Below are 22,824 nucleotides of genomic sequence, written 5' to 3'. Positions count from 1 at the left end.
CAACGGCTTGGCCTCCGCAGTCATCTGTGGAAATGAATTCCACATATTCACTTCCTTCTGGCTAAAGAAATTCCTCATTTCCACTCCATTGGAACGTCCCTCTATTCTGAGGTTATGTCCTCTAGTCCTAGACTCATCCACTATAGGAAACATCCTCGCCACATGCAGTCTGTGTAGGGCCTTTCATTTTTCAATAGGTTTCAATGAGATCCCCCTTCATTCCTCTAAACTCCAGCCAGTACAGGCGCAGAACCATCGAACACTCACATTGACCCTATTTCTCCCTCAATAGACACTGCCAGGCCTGCTAAGTGTTTCCAGTGTTTTTGCAGTTCCTTTGATTTTTAACAAGCTGAAGATGGGACTTTTCTTTTAAATGGAAATCCCACAGAGATTTAACCAAATTTCACACTGACGGACAGGACTGCTGGTTAAGAATAAATTTTCTTTGACATTGGCTGACTACTGGCACTGGCAAATTTTTAACCATTTACATAAACAGTGAGCATGAAGGAGCCCATCCCTGAACCCAGGGTCACTATCAGCACACCCCACTGCAAAACAGAAATCAGCTTGATCTTTAGGATCTTAAAAATTTGAAACAGTAAAAATCTGAACGTATTTAAGAACACTTGGGGTGCCAGGGTGGCGTGGCAGTTAAGTGTGATGCTATTACAGCTGAGGGTGTCAGAGTTCATAGTTCAGAGTTCAATTCCAACGTCCTGTGTAACAGAGTTTGTACTTTGTTCCTGTGTTCACCTGGGTTTTCTATGGGTGCTCCAGTTTCCTCCCACAGTCCAAAGATGTACCAGTTCGTAAGTTGATTGGTCGAGATTCCTTAAGGTGGTCATAGCTGGGGGTGGGTGAGGTGTGACGGTGGAGAGGCAGTGAGCATAAGCTCCCACTACCTATTAAATGCTCCCAATGACCTACACCTTGAATAGCCTCTGACAACCAAGGCCAGCTCCTGGCCTTCACGTGTGGATTAGCTTCTAAACCCAGCAGAACTGTTTCTACTTACAGGAGAAGGAGCAAAGGCTGGTTGTTGGGGCCTTAAAACCAGTCGCTTTAGGCAGATGGGGCTTGTCCGTGGTTGGCAGCTCATCTAGAAGGAGAACTCTGATCTCAAACCTCCACTGCCTCATGGCTATACGGACTCATGGGGAAGGCTTCCAGAGTAAACTCCGAGGAAAAATCCCGAGCTGGAGCCCTTAAGGCAATCCTACATTGAGTTCAAAGCTGAGTGCCAACTCCAGCAGCGCTGCTGGTACTAAACTGAATCGGTCTCTGCTGTTGCTTTGCATTCATCAGCTGTGTGGAGAGGGAGAGCCTGTTGCTCGGGCAAAAGCTTGCTCTCCATGTTGTACTGCCCTGGCCTGCCTGTGCACTGGCTGAAAATCATGTAGACAGCTGGCATGCAATGACCATGGTCAAACCTGACCAATGGGGGCCCTCAGCTCATTGTACATTGTAGTGTGATTGGATTAGGCTTAGGTGGTTGCTGGGCAGTGTGGCTTTGTAGGCCCAAAATACACACATACATAAACATGGCAACAGAGAGCCTCTGTGTGCTGTCTGACCGATGGGTCATACATCGTAAGCTGGGGCAGTGGTGTAGGAAGTGGGGGGTGAACAGTGTGACCCTCTCTCTGTACATCATCTTTACCAGTAACACACACAAAAATATAGAAACATAGAAAAACCTACAACACAATACAGGCCCTTCGGCCCACAATACTGTGCCGAACATGTACTTACTTTAGAAATTACCTAGGGCTACCCATAGCCCTCTATTTTTCTAAGCTCCATGTACCTATCCAGGAGTCTCTTAAAAGACCCTATCGTATCCGCCTCCACCAGAGTCACCGGCAGCCCATTCCATGCACTCACCACTCTCTGCATTAAAAAAAACTTACCCCTGACATCTCCTCTGTACCTACTTCCAAGCACCTTAAAACTGTGCCCTCTCGTGCTAGCTATTTCAGCCCTGGGAAAAAGCCTCTGACTGTCCACATGTTCAATGCCTCTCATCATCTTATACACCTCTATCAGATCACATATCATCCTCCGTCGCTCCAAGGAAAAATGGCTGAGTTCATTCAACCTGTTTTCATAAGGCATGCTCCCCAATCCAGGCAACATCCTTGTAAATCTCCTCTGCACTCTCTCTATTGCATCCACATCCTTCCTGTAGCGGGGTGACCAGAACTGAGCACAGTACTCCAAGTGGGGTCTGACCAGGGTCCTAAATAGCTGTAACGTTACCTCTCGGCTCCTAAACTCAATCCCACGGCTGATGAAGGCCAATGCACCGTATGCCTTCTTAACCACAGAGTCAACCAAAGTGCTGGAGAAACTCAGCAGGTCAGGTCAGCATAAATGCAAAGGAATAAACAATCGATGTTTCGGGCTGAGACCCTTCATCTTGTTTGTCACCTTTACTAGTGCCCCTCTCAAATCTTGTGTTTACAGAAACCTTCCCTCAATCCTGCATTTAGGAAGCAGCCTGTGTTCTGTGCTCCTCAACTTTGCATCTAGGCAAAAGTACTGTGATGAAGTTTTAGCACTGGCGGAGAGCAACCAGTCACTACACTGAAGTACAAGTGACATCAGTAGTTCATATGCAGCTCACCCCAGGAAGTGCCAGGAGGATTAGATTAAAGCATATTTATTCAGAATATCCTGCACTATCATCTAAATTAGAAATTGTTTGAACCTTGAAGCCCCATGTGCATGGATGAGGGCAGTTCACCTCTGCCATGTTACAGCCCAAAAAGTGCAGGTACAGAGAGTTTCGGGAATGTGCTGCACTGTCCCACAAATACTTCACATTGTTGGGCGTGAAGCTAGCTCTGAAATAGACATGCACAGGATGGGATGATTAAAGACTCTACGCCCATGACAGTGCAACACTATAAATAGGCTGCTCTGTGCCCATGCCCCTGCCAGGCCATCACGTATGCTGCACAGCATATACATTCTGAGCATTCAAGCTCAAATATAGACATGTCCTGCTGAAAACCTTCTTCACCAGCCTGGACATCTCAACCTGTTATAATTACAGAGAACGACACAGCACAGATAAAGGCCCTTCAGCCCAATCTGTCTATGCTGACCCAGCTAGTCCCAATTTCCTGCACTACTTATGAGAGATATATATATATCTTATTGTAATTTATAGAATATTTTATATATTGCACTGTACTGCAGCCACAAAACAACAAACTTAGTGTCATATGTCAGTGATATGTTTTTGCCATAGAGGGAGTACAAAGAAGGTTCACCAGATTGATCCCTGGGATGGCAGGACTTTCATATGAAGAAAGACTGGATGAATTGGGCTTGTACTCGTTGGAATTTAGAAGATTGAGGGGGGATCTGATTGAAACGTATAAGATCCTAAAGGGATTGGACAGGCTAGATGCAGGAAAATTGTTCCCGATGTTGGGGAAGTCCAGAACGAGGGGTCACAGTTTGAGGATAGAGGGGAAGCCTTTTAGGACCGAGATTAGGAAAAACTTCTTCACACAGAGAGTGGTGAATCTGTGGAATTCTCTGCCACAGGAAACTGTTGAGGCCAGTTCATTGGCTATATTTAAGAGGGAGTTAGATATGGCCCTTGTGGCTACGGGGGTCAGGGGGTATGGAGGGAAGGCTGGGGCGGGGTTCTGAGTTGGATGATCAGCCATGATCATAATAAATGGCGGTGCAGGCTCGAAGGGCCAAATGGCCTACTCCTGCACCTATTTTCTATGTTTCTATGTTTCTATAATAAAGAAGATTCTGATTCTGAGGACATGCTTCAGACTCCCCAGTTCCAAGGAATAAAGACCTTTCCTGTCTAACCTTTCCCCATCACTCAGCCGTCACTAATCCTTTGGGTGCATTGTCGGGCAGGGCTGGAAGGGCCTATTCCCTGCCGTGAAAGAAGGAAGAAGAAAGAAGAAAGCCCCTAACTCCGAGTGGAGTCATCGGGACGCCGTCATGACAGCGTTTTTTTAGCAGGCTTTCTTATTTTTACGAGGCCGAGTTGCTAGCTCGATGCTCAACCCAGCATGGATGGAAAGCGTGCAAGGCAGCCAGCTGGATTCGAACTTGGGAGCCTTTGCTCCGAAGTCTGGCACTGATGCCACTACACCACCAGCCAGCCAATTCCCTGCTGTATTTATTTCTGTCTAAATAAATAATTTAGACAGAAAGCCCATCACGTACAAACAGCTGATCTCTGGGCCTGAACTTCAAAGAACGTCACTTTGATCTTTACAGTGGGGAAGTCTTGAATATTTGCCACATCATGGATTGGTGATTTAAAACCGAGGGGCATGGGAACCTCACAGAGAGAGCGACTCTCTGGAACCCTCCACTCTGAGAGACTATGTGAGAAGGTTGATAAAGTTAAAACACTGGTCAAGAGGGTAAGAGGAGGACGGAGGGGAGGAGAACAAAGTTTGAGAAAGAGAGTATGAAGAGAAAGGAGAGACAGAGGAGAGAGGGGGAGAAGAGAAAGAGAAACAAAGGAAGGGAGGGAGAGAGGGAAGGAGAGGGGATGAGAGATGGAGAAACAGAGAAAGAGTGGGAGAGAGAAATAGAAAAAGCAAGGGAAGGAGAAACAGATAAATGGAGACAAAGAGGGAGGGATGGAAGGACAGAGAGATGGGGGAGAAAGAGAGGGAGAGAGAGACGGGGAGAAACAGAGAGAGGGGGAGAGACACTAGGAGAGAGGGAGAGAGAGAGAGAGAGGAGAGACAGAATGAAGGAATAACAGAGGGGAGGGAGACAGGGGAGTAGAGAGATAGGAAGAGGGAGAGACAGACAGACAGACAGAGGGAGCGCATGATGAATGAGGTACAATTCCTTATGATGAACATGATTAAACAACTCCGCATACTCACCCCCTGACCCACACACACAAATGGACACCAAAACACAAGCATACCTGGCATGTGAAAGGATAAACAATAGGGGGCAGGAGTGGCCCATTGGTTCATCACGCAATGAAATTATGTCTGATCTTTCCCTCAGCACCTCTTTCCTTCACTAAACCTGTATCTTTAATTTCTTTAATATCTAAGAACCTATTAAACTCTGCTTTGGTTATATCAATACATGAGCCTCTGCACACCTTGTGGGAAGCTGGTGGAGGTTGGGTAGAAACAGTGATGCCAATGTAACTAATCTAGAGATACAGCACGGTTCCAGGCCCTTCCGGCCCAATTAACCCACGTAACCAATTCCACCCATGTGACCAATTAATCCACGAAGTGTGGGAGGAAACTGGAGCACCTGGAGGAAACCCATGCAATCATAGGGAGAATGTACAAAATCCTTACAGACAGCTGCGGCATTGACCCCAGGTTGATGGTGCAGTACTAGTGTTATGCTAATCACTATGTCATTGTGCTGCCCCAATTCTGTAAGTTTCTGGGTCATTATGGAAACGGATGAAGCTGCTGCCGTCGAGCGGGAGATGCAGGAGTCTTGGGTGCCACGCCACCAGGTTCTGAAACAGCTGTGGGCTGGCTTCACTCACCTCAGCCCTGAACTCACTCCACAGCTGTGGCCTGCAGCCATCGGGCTCCTGGGCTGGCTTCACTGGCCTCAGCCCTGAGCAGACTTTGTGGCTGTATACTCACTTTCGGAGACTCTGCAGTTCATGTTCAATGGGTTTTTGTTACTTTTCTTTAACTATTTGTGCAATTTGATCAAGGAGCTTCAGCGCTGAATTGAGTCCGTGGCCGTAGCCTGCAACCACCGGGCCCCTGGACTGGCATCACTTGCCTCAGTGGCTCCATGGCTGTGGATTCGGCAGTTCACGTTCCATGTGTTACCTGTTTATTTTTTATTTGTTTGCACAACTGATGCCTTCTTTCACAGTTTGGGTCTTTGATGGTCTTTGTTATGTGGGGTTTTTCTTTAAACAGGTTCTATTGTGTTTCTTTGTTTTATGCTGCCTGAAGGAAGTCAAATCTCAGCGTTGTATACTGTAGACATACTTTGATAATCAATGTACTTAGAACCTAGAAGGCTGGGGTACGTGGAGAGTTGGAAAGGTGGGGGCTGATCAGATTATCCTCACGATGAAGCCTCTCCTCTCAGTTCTGAATGGCTCTTTGAGATGGTGCTCCAGGTCCGAACATACCGATCGGGGAAATCGCATCCCTGAACCCATCGTGTCAGATTTTCATGCGTTTCAGTGTGACTATCTTACATTTATTGAAACTTTGGACAGTACTGACCTCAGTCTAATGTCTCCTCACATGGAAAATCCTCTATGCCAGGAACCTTGCCTACAACTTCATCACAGGTAACGCCCTCCCCACCATTGAACACATCTACATGGAGTATTGCCGCAGGACAGCAGCATCCATCATCAGGAACCTCCACCAAGGCCATGCTCTCTTCTCACTGCTGCCATCAGGGAGGAGGTACAGAGGCCTCAAGACTCACACCACAGGGTTCAGGAACAGTTATTACCCCTCAACCATTAGGCTCTTGAACCAGAGGGGATAACTTCACTCACCCCAAATCTGAACTGTTCTCAAACCTAAGAATTCACTTTCAAAGACTCTTCATCCATGTCTAGATATTACTGCTTATTTACTTATTATTGTTATTCAGAAACACAGAAAACCTGCAGCACAATACAGGCCCTTCGGCCCACAAAGCTGTGCTGAACATGTCCTTACCTTAGAAATTACCCAGGATTACCCATAGCCCTCTATTTTTCTGAGCTCCATGTTCCGATCCAGGAGTCTCTTAAAAGACGCTATCATATCCGCCTCCACCACCGTCGCCGGCAGCCCATTCCACGCACTCACCACTCTCTGCATAAAAAAACTTACCCCTGATATCTCGTCTGTACCTACTTACAAGCACCTTAAAACTATGCCCTCTCGTGCTAGCCATTTCAGCCCTGGGGAAAAGCCTCTGACTATCCACACGATCAATGCCTCTCATCATCTTATACACCTCTATCAGGTCACCTCTCATCCTCCGTCGCTCCAAGGAGAAAAGGCCGAGTTCACTCAACCTATTCTCATAAGGCATGCTCCCCAATCCAGGCAATATCTTTGTAAATCTCCTCTGCACCCTTTCTGTGATTTCCACATCCTTCCTGTAGTGAGGCAACCAGAATTGAGCACAGTACTCCAAATGGGGTCTGACCAGGGTCCTATATAGCTGCAACATTACCTCTCAGCTCCTGAACTCAGTCCCACAATTAATGAAGGCCAATGCACCGTATGCTTTCTTAACCACGTTGTCAACCTGCGCAGTAGCCTTGAGAGTCCTGTGGACTTGGACCCCAAGATCCCTCTGATCCTTCACACTGCCAAGAGTCTTACCATTAATACTATATTCTGTCATCATATTTGACCTACCAAAATGAACCACCTCACACTTATCAGGGTTGAACTCCATCTGCCACTTCTCAGCCCAGTTTTGCATCCTATCAATGTCCTGCTGTAACCTCTGACAGCCCTCCACACTATCCACAACACCTTCAACCTTTGTGTCATCAGCAAATTTACTAACGTATCCCTCCACTAACGTATCCAGGTCATTTATAAAAATCATGAAGAGTAGGGGTCCCAGAACAGAGACACCACTGGTGACCAACCTCCATGCAGAATATGACCCGTCTACAATGACTCTTTGCCTTCTGTGGGCAAGCCAGTTCTGTATCAACAAAGCAATTTCCCTTTGGATCCCATGCCTCCTTACTTTCTCAATGAGCCTTGCATGGGGTACGTTGTCAAATGCCTTGCTGAAATCCATATACACTACATCTACTGCTCTTCCTTCATCAATGTGCTTAGTCACATCCTCAAAAAATTCAATCAGGCTCGCAAGACACGACAAAGCCATGCTGACTATTCCTAATCATATTATGACTCTCCAAATGTTCATAAATCCTGCCCCTCAGGAATTTCTCCATCAACTTACCAGCCACTAAAGTAAGACTCACTGGTCTATAATTTCCTGGGCTATCTCTACTCCCTTTCTTGAATAAAGGAACAAAATCCGCAACCCTCCAATCCTCCAGAACCTCTCCAGTCCCCATTGATGATGCAAAGATTATCACCAGAGACTCAGCAATCTCCCCCCTCGCCTCCCACAGTAGCCTAGGTCCTGGTGACTTATCTAACTTGATGCTTTCCAAAAGCTCCTGCGCATCCTGTTTCTTTATATGCAGTACATGCTCAAGCTTTTCAGTCCACTAAGTCATCCCTACAATCGCCAAGATCTTTTCCATGGTGAATACTGATGCAAAGTATTCATTAGGTACCTCTGCTATCTCCTCCAGTTCCATACACACTTTTCCACTGTCGCACTTGATTGATCTTATTCTCTCACGTCTTATCCTCTTGCTCTTCACATACTTGTAGAATGCCTTGGGGTTTTCCTTAATCCTGTCTGCCAAGGCCTTCTCATGGTCCCTTCTGGCTCTCCTAATTTCATTCTTAAACTCCTTCCTGCTAGCCTTATAATCTTCTAGATCTCTATCATAACCTAGTTTTTTGAATCTTTTGTAAGCTCTTTTTCTCTTCTTGACTAGATTTACAACAGCCTTTGTACACCACGGTTCCTGTACCCTACCATCCTTTCCGTCTCATTGGAATGTATCTACGCAGAACTATGCAGAATTTCTGTTATTTTCTTTTGTATTTGCTCAGTTTGTTGTCTCTTGCACACTGGTTGTCCACCCTGTTGGGTGCAGTCTTTCATCAATTCTATTATGGTTATCGGATTTATTCAGTATGCCCGTGGTAACATATAGTTTGATAATAAATTTACTTGAAACTCTCATTTGCAATCATTTTCTTAAAGTGGGGAGACAGATATTTCAGATGCAGTCTCTACACCTGTACTCAATGGCTCCTGCAACAGAGGCCAACAGACTATTCCTCACGATCTGCACGAAACCTTTGCAGTTTTCAATAAATATTAATGACTTTAATGTGAGTGTAGGAGGCTTTCAGATGAGTTAAACATGTTGGTGTTGTGGATAGTGAGGAAGGTTGTCCATGAATACAGATCAGATGAAACACTGGGTGGAGTTTTGGCCAATGGAACTCAATTGCAACAAGAGTGATGTGATGTATTTTGGGAAGTTAGCTAGGTGTAGGATATACACAGTAATGGTGGTGCACTAAGGAACGTTAATGAACAGAGGGGTTTCAGCATCTATGTCTGTAGTTCCCTGAAAGGTCAGGGCACAGAATAAGATGGAATTTTATAAATCATTGCAATTCTGATCGCTAAACTATAGGAAAGATGTGTTTGTGCTGAAGAGAGTGCAGTGTAGATTCACCAGAATGTTGTCTGAATCACAAGACTTTGATTATGGGGAAGAGACTGGACAAGGTGGGACTGTTTTTGCTTGAATGTAGGAGGCCAGGGGAGACCTGACAGAGGTGGATAGGATTATCAGAGGCACAGGTTCATCGAATTTTTACCCCATGGGAGGGCATCAAATATGAGAAGTGTGAAGAAGGAGTTTTAAAAGGAATCTCAGCAGTGTTGTTTCACACTGAGTGGCTGATATACAGAACTCACTAAAGGAGGAGGCAGAATTAGATACAGCCATTATGTTCAGAGACACACCTGAATAGGTTATCATACATCCTAATATGGGATTAGTGTAAATGGGTGGGAAGGACAATGTGGGCTGAAGGGCCTATTTCTGAGCTACATGACTTGCTGACGAACTGTGTGGTGTACGTGAACATTAACGTGCAGTGATTCATGTAGAAGGAGGTGGAGCTGCCGTTGAACATCAACAGCTTTTAATCCCTGCTGGAGAAACTCAGCACAGCACCCTGTAGCATGTCAAATGAAATGGGAACCATTTCTTTCTCTCCACAGATGCTGCCTAACCCACTGAGCTCGTCCAACAGTTTGTTTATTTGCTCCAGTTCACCGTAGCCTTGTCTTCGCTGCTTTTTAAATCAATTGGTTTCAATACTCTGTTTTCAGTTTTTTGACCACAATGGGTAAGTTACTGACTTTCCATGCTATACATTTTCCATGAAGATAGGTGGAGGCACGGGTAGTGCTGAGGAGGCAGCGGGTCTGGAGAAGGACTTGGACAAGTTAGGGGAATGGGCAAAGGATTGGCAGATGGAATACAGTGTCGGGATTTGTAAGGTCATGCACTTTGGTGGAAGAAATAAAAGGTAAACTGTTTTCTAAATGGAGAGAAAATTCAAATATCCTTGTCCGAAAGGTTAACTTGCAGGTTGAATCGGTGGTGAGGAAGGCAAATGCAATGTTAGCATTCATTTCCAGAGGCCCAGTGTATCAGAACCAGAACTAATATCACCAGCAAATGTTCTGAAATGTGTTGTCTTTGTACACTACAATACAATAACAGAGAAAAAACAGTGAGTTACAGTAAGCATGTCCTGGGTGGGGGAGGTCCTTCATGATGGACGCTGCCTTTTTGAGGCACTGCTCCAGGATGCTGTGGAGGCTTGTACCCACGATGGAGCTGAGTAAGCTTACAACCTTCTGTAGCACCCCTCACCCCACAACACCAGACAGTGACACAGCCAGTTAAAATGCTCTCCATGGTACATCTGCAGAAATTTGCAAGTGCCTTGGTGACGTACTAAATCTTCTCAAACTCTCAATGAAATATAGCCACTGCCATGCCAACTTAGTAGCTACATTGATATGTTGGGCGCAGGATAGATCAAAGATATGGTTACCCAGTAACCTGAAACTGCTCACCCTTTCAACTTCTGGTGGCTCTTTGAGGATTGGTGTGTTCCTTCGCCTTATCCTTTCTGAAGTCCACAATCTGTTCCTTGGTCTTACTGATATTGAATACAAGGTTGTTGCTGGGACACCGCTAGCTGATCTAGCTCGCTCCACTACATCGTCTCATCACCATCTGAAATTCTGCCAACAATGGTTGTGTTGTCAGCAGATTTATAGATGGTATTTGAGCTGTGCCTAGCCACACAGTCATGGGTATAGAGAGCAGTGTGCTAAGCGCACGTGCCAGCAGTGGGCCAGTGTTGATTGCCAGCGAGGTGGAGATGTTAGTTCTGATCTGCACAGATTCTGGTCTTCTGAATAAGTCGCCAAGAATCCAGTTGCAGAGAGAGGTACAGAAATCCAGGTTTGGGAGTTTTTCGATCAGAACTATAGGGCCCCTTATAAGATGATAAGACCATAAGACTTAAGAGCAGAAGTAGGCCATTTGGCCCATCAAGTCTGCTCCACCATTCAATTATGGCTGATCCTGTTTCCCCTCCTCAGCCCCAATCCCCAGACTTCTCCCCATATCTTTTTATGCCATGTCCAATCAAGAACCTAAATCAACCTCTGGCGATGATCTTTGCATATCAATAGGGACAGGAGAAGTACTGGAGGATTGGAAGTTTGCGAACATTGTTCCCTTGTTCAAGAAAGGGAGTAGAGATAACCCAGGAAATTATAGACCAGTGAGTCTTACTTCAGTGGTGGGCAAGTTGTTGGAGAAGATCCTGAGAGGCAGGATTTATGAGCATTTGAAGAGATATAATATAACACCTCAGGGGTGTGTGCTTAGCCCACTACTCTCTATACCCATGACTGTGTGGTTAGGTATAGTTCAAATATCATCTATAAATTTGCTGACGATACAACCATTGTTGGTAGAATCTCAGGTGGTGATGAGAGGGTGTACAGGAGTGAGATATGCCAACTAGTGGAGTGGTGTCGCAGCAACAACCTGGCACTCAACATCAGTCAGATGAAAGAACTGATTGGGGACTTCAGGAAGGGTAAGACGAAGGAACACATACCAATCCTCAGAGGGATCAGAAGTGGAGAGAGTGAGCAGTTTCAAGTTCCTGGGTGTCAAGATCTCTGAGGATCTAACCTGGTCCCAACATATCGATGTAGTTATAAAGAAGGCAAGACAGCAGCTATACTTTATTAGGAGTTTGAGATTTGGCATGTCAACAAGTACACACAAAAACTTCTATAGTTGTACCGTGGAGAGCATTCTGACAGGCTGCATCACTGTCTGGTATGGAGGGGTTACTGCACTGGACCGAAAGAAGCTGCAGAAGGTTGTAAATCTAGTCAGCTCCATCTTGGGCACTAGCCTACAAAGTACCCAGGACATCCTTAGGAAGCAGTGTCTCAGAAAGGCAGCGTCCATTATTAAGGACCTCCAGCACCCAGGGCATGCCCTTTTCTCACTGTTACCATCAGGTAGGAAGTACAGGAGTCTGAAGGCACACACTCAACGATTCAGGAACAGCTTCTTCCCCTCTGCCATCCGATTCCTAAATGGACTGAAGCTTTGGACACTACCTCACTTTTTTTTAATATACAGTATTTCTGTTTTTGCACGTTTTAAAAAATCTATTCAATATACATAATTTATTTACTTGATTATTATGATGTTTTACTTTTTTTTCTTTGCTAGATTACGTATTGCATTGAACTGCTGCTGCTAAGTTAACAAATTTCACATCACATGCCAGTGATAATAAACCTGATTCTGATTCTGATAATCTGATTAGGGACGGTCAGCATGGCTTTGTCAAGGGCAGGTCATGCCTTACAAGCCTGATTGAATTCTTTGAGGATGTAACAAAACACATTGATGAAGGTAGAGCAGTGGATGTAGTGTATATGGATTTCAGTAAGGTTCCCCATGCAAGGCTCCTTCAGAAAGTAGGGAGACATGGGATCCAAGGAGGCCTTGCTTTGTGGATCCAGAACTGGCTTGCCCACAGAAGGTAGAGTGGTTGTAGAGGGTTTGTGGAGGATGGTGACCAGTGGTGTTCCACAGGGATCTGTTCTGGAACCCCTCTTCTTTGTAATTTTTATAAATGATCTGGATGAGGAAGTAGAAGGGTGGGTTAGTAGGTTTTCTGATGACACAAAAGTTGGAGGGTTGTCAGAGGCTACAGTGTGACATCGATAGGACGCAGAACCGGGCTGAGAAGTTGTAGATGGAGTTCAACCCAGATAAATGTGAAGTAGTTCATTCTGGTAGGTAAAATTAGAAGACAGAATATAATATAATGGTAAGATTCTTGGCACCGTGGAGGATCAGCGAGATCTTGGGGTCCATGTCCATAGGACACTCAAAACACATTGACAGTGTTGATAAGAAGGCATATGTAGTGTTGGTATTCATCAACTGTGGGATTGAGTTCAAGAGGCATGAGGCAATGTTACAGCTATATAAGAGCTCAGTGAGACTCCACTTGGAGTACTGTGTTCAGTTCTGGTCACCTCACTACAGGAAGGATGTGGCTACTATCGAGAGAGCGCAGAGGAGATTTACAAGGATGTTGCCTGGATTGGAGAGTGTGCCTTATGAGAATAGGTTGAGTGAACTTGGTCTTTTCTCCTTGGAGCGACAGAGGATGAGAGATGACCTGATAGAAGTGCATAAGATGATGAGAGGCATTGATCGTGTGGATAGTCAGAGACTTTTTCCCCAAGGCTGAAATGAGTAACAAAAAGGTCCATGGCTTTAAGGTGCTTGGAAGTAGGTACAGAGGGGATGTCAGGGGTCAGTTTTTCACACAGAGAGTGGTGGGTGTGTGGAATGCACTGCCAGTGATGGTGGTAGAGGCAGATAGAATTGGATCTTTTAAGAACCTCTTAGATAAGTACATGGAGCTTAGCGAAATGCAGGGCTATGCGTAGGGTAACTCTATGCAGTTTCTAGTGTGGGTTACATGGTCGGCACAACGTTGTGGGTTGAAGGGACTGTAATGTGCTGTAGATTTCTATGTTTTATGTTCTATATTCTAAATACAACCAACGACCTGACCACCACAGCTGCCTGTGGTAATAAATTACATAAATCCACCACCCTCTGGTTAAAGAAATTTGTCCTCATCTGTTTTAAATGGATGTCCCTCTATTATGAGGCTGTGCCCTCTTGTCCTAGACACCCCCCACAATGGGAAACATCCTTTCCATATCCATCCTGTCTAGGTTTTTCAACATTTAAAAGTTTTCAATGAGTTCCCTCTCATCCTTTCCAATTCCAGCGAGTACAGACCCAGAGCCATCAAATGTTCCTCATATGATAACCCTTTCATCCCTGGAATCATCCTTGTGAACCTCCTCTGAACCCTCTCCAATGCCAGCACATCTTTTCTTTGATGAGGAGCCCAGAACTATTCATAATTCTCAAGGTGAGGCCGCACCAGTGTCTTATAAAGCCTCAGCATCACATTCCTGCTCTTGTACTCCAGACCTCTTGAAATGAATGCTAAGATTGCATTTGCCTTCCTCACCACCTACTCTACCTGCAAGTTAACCTTTAGGGTGTACTGCACTAGTTCCTTTGTATCTCAGATTTTTGGATTTTTTTTCCCCGTTTAGAAAATAGTCTGCACATTTATTTCTACCACCAAAGTGCATGACCATGTATTTTCCAACATTGTATTTCATTTACCACTTCTTGTCCATTCTCATAATCTGACTCAGCCCTTCTGCAGCCTACCTGTTTCCTCAACACTACCTGCCCCTCCACCAATATCCATATTATCTGCAAACTTGGCAACAAAGCCATCTATTCCATCATCTAAATCATTGATATACAGCATAAAAAGAAACGGCTCCAACTCTGACCACTGCGGAACACGACTAGTTACTGGCAGCCAACCAGAAAAAGATCCTTTTATTCCCACTCGCTGCCTTCTACCAATCAGCCAATGCTCTAACCATGCTAGAATCTTTCCTGTAAAGATGAAGAGAAGATGGCGGCGCGACGGCAGCACGTGCAGCCACTTCGGTGGTGATGTCTGTTATCTGTCAAGTAGGGGACCGTGCACAATTCTGATTTGATTAGACAGACGTAAGAGTATGGAGGAACATCTGGAAAACTTCTGAAATGCCCGCTTCGGGCTGCCACTGCTACTGTGTGGTAACCGGAATCTCCGGAGCAGAAGGCCTCGAAATCCTCGGCTTTGCGTGTTTCAGCAGCCGGGGCGAGGTCGAAGGCGCTCGGCAGAGGATGGCGCTCGGGAGGCTGTACTGGAGGGGCTGGTCGGAAGCTCGAAGTTTTCGGACGGACGGACTTGGTGTTGGCTATGGTCGGCTGCTTCCAAGGCATCGGCAAGTTGTCAGTGCCTGGAGGTTTATGGCAGGGAGTTTCTCCCTTTTGCCGCCTGCTATCGGGGACTCGGGACTTTGAGACTATATTTACTGTGCCCATGGTTTGTTCTTCATCAAATTATGGTATTGCTTTGCACTGCTGTAACTATATGTTATAATTATGTGGTTCTGTCAGTGTTAGACTTTGGTTTGTCCTGTTTTCTGTGATATCACTCCCGAGAAACATCGTATCATTTCTCAATGCATTTATGCATTTCTAAATGACAATAAAAGAGGACTGAGTGTTCTCATAATCTAATCTAATCCCATGGGCTCTTAATTTAGCAGCCTCATATGTGGCATCTTGACAAAGGCCTTCTGAAATTGAAATATACAACATCCACTGCATCCCTTTATCTATCCTACTTGCAATCTCCTCAAAGAATTCCAACAGGTTCATCAAGCAAGATTTTCCCTTAAGGAGACCATCCTGTCTTTGTCCTATCTGGTCCTCTGTCACCAAGTGCTCCGTAACCTCATCCTTGTCAATTGACTCTAACATCTTCCCAACCACAGAGGTCAGGCTAACTGGTCTATAATTATCTTTCTGCTGCTTTCCTCCTTTCTTAAAGAGTGGAGTGACATTTGCAATTTTCCAGTCCTCTGGCACCATGCCAGAGTCCAATGATTTTTTTTTAAAAGGTCATTTCTAACGCAACCGCAATCTCTACCACTACCTCTTTCAGAACCCCAGGGCGCAGTTCATCTGGTCCGGGTGACTTACATAACTTTAGGTCATTCAGCTTTTTGAGCACCTTCTCTTTTGTAATAGTAACTGCACCCACTTCTCTTCCTTCACACACTACAGCATCAGGCATACAGTTGGTGTCTTCCACAGTGAAGACTGATGCAAAATATTCATTTAATTCATCTGCCATCTCCTTGTCCGCACTATCATTTTTCCGGCCTCATTTTCTTGCTGTCCTATATCCACTCTCATCTCTCTTTTTTTTTACATACTTGAAAAGCTTTCACTATCCACTTTGATCTTGTTTACTGGCTTTCTTTCATATTTCATCTCTTCCTTCCTTATGATTCTTTTAGTTTCTCTCTGTAGATCTTTAAAACCTTCCCAATCCTCTGCCTTCCCACTGATTTCTGCTTTGTGGAGACGATGTTTCCTTTTGTGGGGGAGTCAGAGAACAGAGGACACAGCCTCAGAATAGAGGCATGTCCATTTAGAATGGAGATAAGGAGGAATCTCTTCAGCAAGACAGTGACCAGTCTCTGGAATTTGTTGCCACATGCAGCTGTAGAGACCACCTCATGGGTATATTTAAGACGGTGGTTAATAGATTCTTGATTAATCAGGTCATGAAGGGGTCTGGGGAGAACACATGAGATTGGAGCTGGGAGAGAAAACGGATCAGGCATGATGAAATGACAGAGCAGACTCGATGGGCCAAATGTCCTAATTCGGCTTCTATATAGAAACATAGAAAACCTACAGCACAATACAGGCCCTTCGGCCCACAATGCTGTGCCAAACATGTCCTTACCTTAGAAATTACCTAGGGTTACCCATAGCCCTCTATTTTTCTGAGCTCCATGTTCCTATCCAGGAGTCTCTTAAAAGACCCTATCATATCCGCCTCCACCACCATCACTGGCAGCCCATTCCACGCACTCACCACTCTGCATAAAAAACTTACCCCTGACATCTCCTCTGTACCTACTCCCCAGCATGTTAAACCTATGTCCTCTTGTGGCAACCATTTCACCCCTGGGAAAAAGCCTCTGACTATCCACATGATCAATGCCTCTCATCATCTTATACACCTCTATCAGGTCACCTCTCATCCTCCGTCACTCCAAGGACGTTCACTCAACCTATTCTCACAAGGCATGCTCCCCAATCCAGGACAACATCCTTGTAAATCTCCTCTGCACCCTTTCTATGGTTTCCACATCCTTCCTGTAGTGAGGTGACCAGAACTGAGCACAGTACTCCAAGTGGGGTCTGACCAGGGTCCTATATAGCTGCAACATTACCTCTCAGCTCCTAAACTCAGTCCCACGACTGATGAAGGCCAATGCACCGTATGCTTTCTTAATCACAGAGTCAACCTACGCAGCAGCCTTGAGCGTCCTATGGACTCAGACCCCAAGATCCCTCTGATCCTCCACACTGCCAAGAGTCTTACCATTAATACTATATTCTGCCATCATACTTGACCTACCAAAATGAACCACCTCACACTTATCTGGGTTGAGCTCCATTTGCCACTTCTCAGCCCAGTTTTGCATCCTATCAATGTCACGTTGTAACCTCTGACAGCCCTCCACACTATCCACAACACCCCCAACCTTTGTGTCATCAGCAAAGTTACTAACCCATCCCTCCACTTCCTCATCCAGGTCATTTATAAAAATCACGAAGAGTAGGGGTCCCTGAACAGATCCCTGAGGCACACCACTGGTCACCGACCACCATGCAGAATATGATCCGTATACAGCCGCTCTCTGTGTTCTGTGAGCAAGCCAGTTCTAGATCCACAAAGCAACCTCCTCTTGGATCCCATGCCTCCTTACTTTCTCAATAAGCCTTTCTCAAATGCCTTGCTGAAATATCTTATGGTCTTATACAGTGGAACAACATTAGCTGTCCTCCAATGCTCTGTTACCTCCCCTGTCACTAAGGATGATTTAAATATCTTTGCCTGGTTTGCAGGTCCTCTGCAACTTCTGCACTTGCCTCCCATAGGGTTCAAGGCAACACCTTACTAGACCCTGAGAATTTATGCACCCTGATTTGCCTTTAGACAGCATACACCTCCTGCTCTGTAACCTGCATAGGACCCACAAACTTGCTGCTGCTTTACCTCACTATGTCCATCTCCTGAGTAAATACAGATGCAAAAATACCAATCTCCCCCATTTCTTGGCTGCACACATAGATTACCATTCTGATCTTCCAGAGGGCCAACTTTGCCCCTTGCAATCCTTTTGCTGTTAACATATCTGTAGAATCTCTTTGGATTCCCCTGCACCGTATCTGTCAGGGCAGCCTCATGCCTTCTTTTAGCCCTCCTGATTCCTTTCTTAAGTGTTCTCTGGCATTTCCTATGCCCCATAAGCACCTCATTTGTTCATCCCTGCCTATACCTACAATGCACCTCCATTTTTTTTTCTTAACCAGGGTGTCAAAATCTCTTGAAAGCACAGATTCCCTTCTGTAAACCTGCTATCTTTACCTTTTATTCTGACAGGCACATGCAAGCTTATGAAACCTAAAGCATCCTGCAATGAACAATGGTTTTGCTTCTAAATGTTCCTGCATTCCTTTCGTGATAGCAGCAAAGTTCATTTTGGCTGGTTTGGTTGGAGCAAACTATTCTTTTCCACCCAATGCAGAGTCAACAAAACTGGCACTTGTTGCTCATTGGCCTTTCCATTTGCTTTAAAATACTGCTCAATCTGCTCCATACACAGTAACCAGTTATCTGTTGTGTAATTGAACGTGTCTATCTTTCCCACATAGCCAGCCATTTCTGCTTTTTTTTATGATTATTATCACCCAGTACTCACTCTTTATAAACCTGTGAATTCTTCCATCTCTTGCCTTTTTTAAAACTCTGTCATCTTTCCTTTTGTGAAAAAACATGCTGCCCCGAAGGAAAAAAACATACTGAGCTTTTTAAAAAACTTGACCATCTCTCACTGCGCATTTTTTAAAGTCGTATGTCCTGCGATGTATCAACCTTTTACCCTACTCAAATCAATCTAACCTTCTCTCCTCGACAACCCTACATATTTGTATCCTCCACGTGCCTTTCTAAGAGATTATTGAGTGTCCCTACTGTGTCTGCCTCAGCCACCCCCAGCAGGGCATTCCACACACTCAACCCTCTCTTTATAAAGAATTTACCTCTGACATCCCCCCTATACTTTCCTCAAATCACCTTAAATCTATATCTCCTCATATTATCTTTTACATTATAAAAAATTTCAGTGATTTTTCTACTATGCACACATCTTAAACAAATTTAGACAGATGTCTGTACAACCACATTCTGGCCTATCCATTCCGAGTAAGCGTGCTCTGGGTTTAATATTTTAAACAGGGTTGACTGATAATGACAGATTAACTGTGGTGCAAAATGGGGGAGGGGTCTAGTCCCAGGAACAATTCTGTTAGCACAGCTCCATCTTAAAGGAGCAGAGAGATTGTTTCAGCATAAGACCGGCTTTTGTACCAGCATCCAAAGCAAGTAAAGTAAACCAGGAGAAAAAACGTGTGACTCTAAAAGATTGGAGGCATCAGAAAGATCCCAGCATCACATCACAAGCTGCACTTGAGAACAGCAATCACAGGCAGAGCAACATGCAAACTGCACGCAGTCCCCACCGTTGCAAATGGCACACAGTTCCAAATGTTACAAACTGCACACACTCACTTGTGTTGCAAAGAGCACAGTCCCCACATTGTGAACTGCACACACTTCCCTCCGTTGCAAACCACACCTAGTGCCTGACGTTGCAAATGGCATAAAGTCCCCATGACAAATAACACATGCAAACCTCATACAGTCCCCTACATTGCAAGCAGCAGTTCCCCACATTGTAAAATGCACACAATCCCCTACAGTGCAAACTGCACGCAGTCCCCATTGTAGCAAACAGCACACAAATCCCTACATTACAAACCGCACACAGTCTCTTATGTTGCAAACCACACAATACCCCACGTTGCAAATAGCACAGAAATCCCTACGTTGCAAACCACACACAGTTCCCATCGTTGCAAAGAGCACAGTTCCCTCCGCTGCAAACCGTGCCCAGCTCCCACATTGTAAACCTCACACAGTGCTCCACAGAGCAAACCGCACACAGTCCCCAATGCTGCAAACTGCACACTGTCCCCTAAGTTTTAAACGACACACTATGCCTCACGTTGAAATAAGTCTCCTCCATTACAACCCACACAGTCCCCCGTTGCAAACTGTACAGTCCCCCCGTTGCAAACCGCACAGACCCCTACGCTGCAAACCGTGCACAGCTCCCACGTTGTAAACCTCACACAGTGCTCTACAGTGCAAACTGCACACAGTCCCCTATGCTGCAAACTGCACACTGTCCCCTATGTTTTAAACTACACACTATGCCTCACGTTGAAATAGTACAGTCTCCTCAACTGCAAACTGCACACAGACCCCTAAGTTGCAAACCGCACAGAGACCCCTACGTTACAAACCGCACGCAGTCCCTACGTTGCAAACTGCACGCAGTCCCTACGTTGCAAACCGCACACAGTCCCTACGTTACAAACCGCACACAATCCCTACGTTACAAACCGCACACAGTCCCTACGTTGCAAATAGCACACAGTTCCCTACGTTGCAAATAGCACACAGTTCCTACGTTGCAAATAGCACACAGTCCCTACGTTGCAGATAGGACACAGTTCCATACATTCCTTTGGGTAATTGATATTCATCCAAGTCACATACCAGAGCCAACTCTTCAAACTGTCAGCAAGATTCTGCAGCGGAATCACACACAGGACATTATTTTTGCAGCATTTGATGCCAGCAAGGGTTCTTCCTACCCATCAGGGTGACCCCTGTCCGGTTTAACAGATGCTCAGAAAGGCTGAGAGAACAATATTCTTGGTTAGGCAATCACTTGAAAAATATGTTTCAAAGGATAGTGAAGTTGGTGACACAACACAGGCTGGTTCTCACAAGTGTTTTAAAAATGAATTTCAAATTCAGACGCAGCAATTTTTAACACTGTGGGAACTGAGTACATGGACTCACGACCTTTGGCCCATCAGCATTACACTATGTATCTAAATTAATCTTTTAGTGGCCCACAGCTTTCCGGATAATCATACAAATTCTTGAGAAGCTCTCCAGATTCTGACCATCCTCTCAGTGAAGAAGAACTTTCTCAAATCCCCTTTACATTTCCTTTCTTCTTTATCTAAAACTGACACTGCCAGACTTGAATAGTCATTTCACATAACCCTACATCTAACCGTCCAAATTCCCTCATCTTAAACTGACCATCTTTCAAGAGGGTGAACCCTTGCAAGGCTACAGACCCCGTTGGAGTAGCTGTTAGGACTCTGAAAACCTGTGCCAAGCAACTGGTGGTGTATTCAAAGACATTTTTAATCTTTCATTACTACAGTCGGAAGTTTCCACCTGTTTCAAAAGGGCACCAATAATACCGAAGGCCTGGGAGAGCACAGTGAGTTGTGTTAATGACGACTGTCCAGTGGCACTCCCATCTACGGTGATGAAATGCTTTGAGAGTTTGGTTATAGCCGGAATTAACTCCTGTATAAGCAAGGACCTGGACCCATTACAATTTGCCTATGGACTCAGTAGGTCTACAGCAGACATGATCTCCTTGGCTCTTCACGTGGCCTTGGATCAGCTGGACAATACTAATACCTATGTCAGGATGCTGTTTACTAACTACAGCTCAGCTTTTAACATCATCATTCCTATAGTTCTGATCGAAAAACTCTAAAACCTGGGACACTGTATCTCCCTGTCCAATTGGATCCTTGACTTCCAAACTCAAGACCAGAATCTGTGCGGATTGGAAATAACATCCCCACCTCCCTGACAATCAACACTGGCACATCTCAGGGGTGTGTGCTTAGCCCACTGCTCTACTTTCTCTACATCCATGACTGTGCAGCTGAGCACAGCTCAAATGCTATCTATAAATGAGGTAGTTGTGAAGTAAAGAGCTGGGAAGTTGATTGGTGAAAGAGATACAGGGCTGGTGAAGGGGGAGAACGGAAGGCCATGGAAGAAAGAAAAGGGGGAGGAGCACCAGTGGGAGGTGAAGGGTAGGAAAGGAGATAGTGAGAGAGGGAACAGGGAATGGGGAATGGTGAAGGGGGCGGGGGGGGGGGGACATTACCGGAAGTTTGAGAAATCGATGTTCATGCTATAAGACTATAAGATTTAGGAGCAGAAGTAGGCCATTCGGCCCATCGAGTCTGCTCTGCCATTCAATCATGGGCTGATCCACTTCATTCCGTCATCCCCACTCCCCTGCTTTCACTCCATACCCTTTGATGCCCTGGCTAATCAAGAACCTGTCTATTTCTGCCTTAAATACACCCAAAGACTTGGCCTCCACATCCGCTCGTGGCAACAAATTCCACAGATTTACCACCCTCTGACTAAAGGTTGGAGGCTACCCAGATGGAATATAAGGTGTTGTTCCTCCAGCCTGAGTGTGGCCTTATCGCAACAGTAGAGCAGGCCATGGATTGACATATCGGAATGGGAATGAGCATTCGGTGAGGAGCTTAGGAGGATTAATGGCACCTAACGGCGTCTCTTTTGCTTGCATCTTCGGAAACAGCTCCAATTCCATCTTTAATATCTCTATTTTTCCCTTTCAGGGTTCTTTTGAAGACCCTGACCTGGAGTTACACGCTGACAACAGTTCTTTGCGGGAATGGAACCCACTCTCGGAGTTCCACGACTGGCCGTTATTTGGCATGCCAAGGGCTCAGCCTAAGAGCTTCGCCTGCCTTCGGGCTTTCAAGATTTCGTGACTTGTGGGGGGGGGGGGGGAATTGGAATTCAGTGTCAGGGCAGGAAATCAGTGTGCTGGGGGAGATGGAAGATCCAAGGCTGTGTGCCCAGAGACCCAAGATCTTAGTCATAGTCATACTTTATTAATCCCAGGGGAGATTGATTTTCGTTACAGTTGCACCATAAATAA

The 22,824-nt window shown here is 45.3% G+C and overlaps 1 protein-coding gene across 2 annotated transcripts in view; it reads right to left on the bottom strand.

The window, feature by feature from the left end:
- LOC134351440 (tetraspanin-9-like) overlaps positions 1-22,824 on the bottom strand; it is a 168,808-nt gene that overhangs the window by 104,276 nt on the left and 41,708 nt on the right. The gene's annotated exons all lie outside the window — the stretch shown is intronic.

Source organism: Mobula hypostoma, chromosome 9 (assembly GCF_963921235.1).
Source record: "Mobula hypostoma chromosome 9, sMobHyp1.1, whole genome shotgun sequence".
Lineage (NCBI taxonomy): Eukaryota > Metazoa > Chordata > Chondrichthyes > Myliobatiformes > Myliobatidae > Mobula > Mobula hypostoma.
The sequence above is the reverse complement of the archived record's forward strand: the minus strand, read 5'-3'. Positions and strand labels throughout refer to the sequence as shown.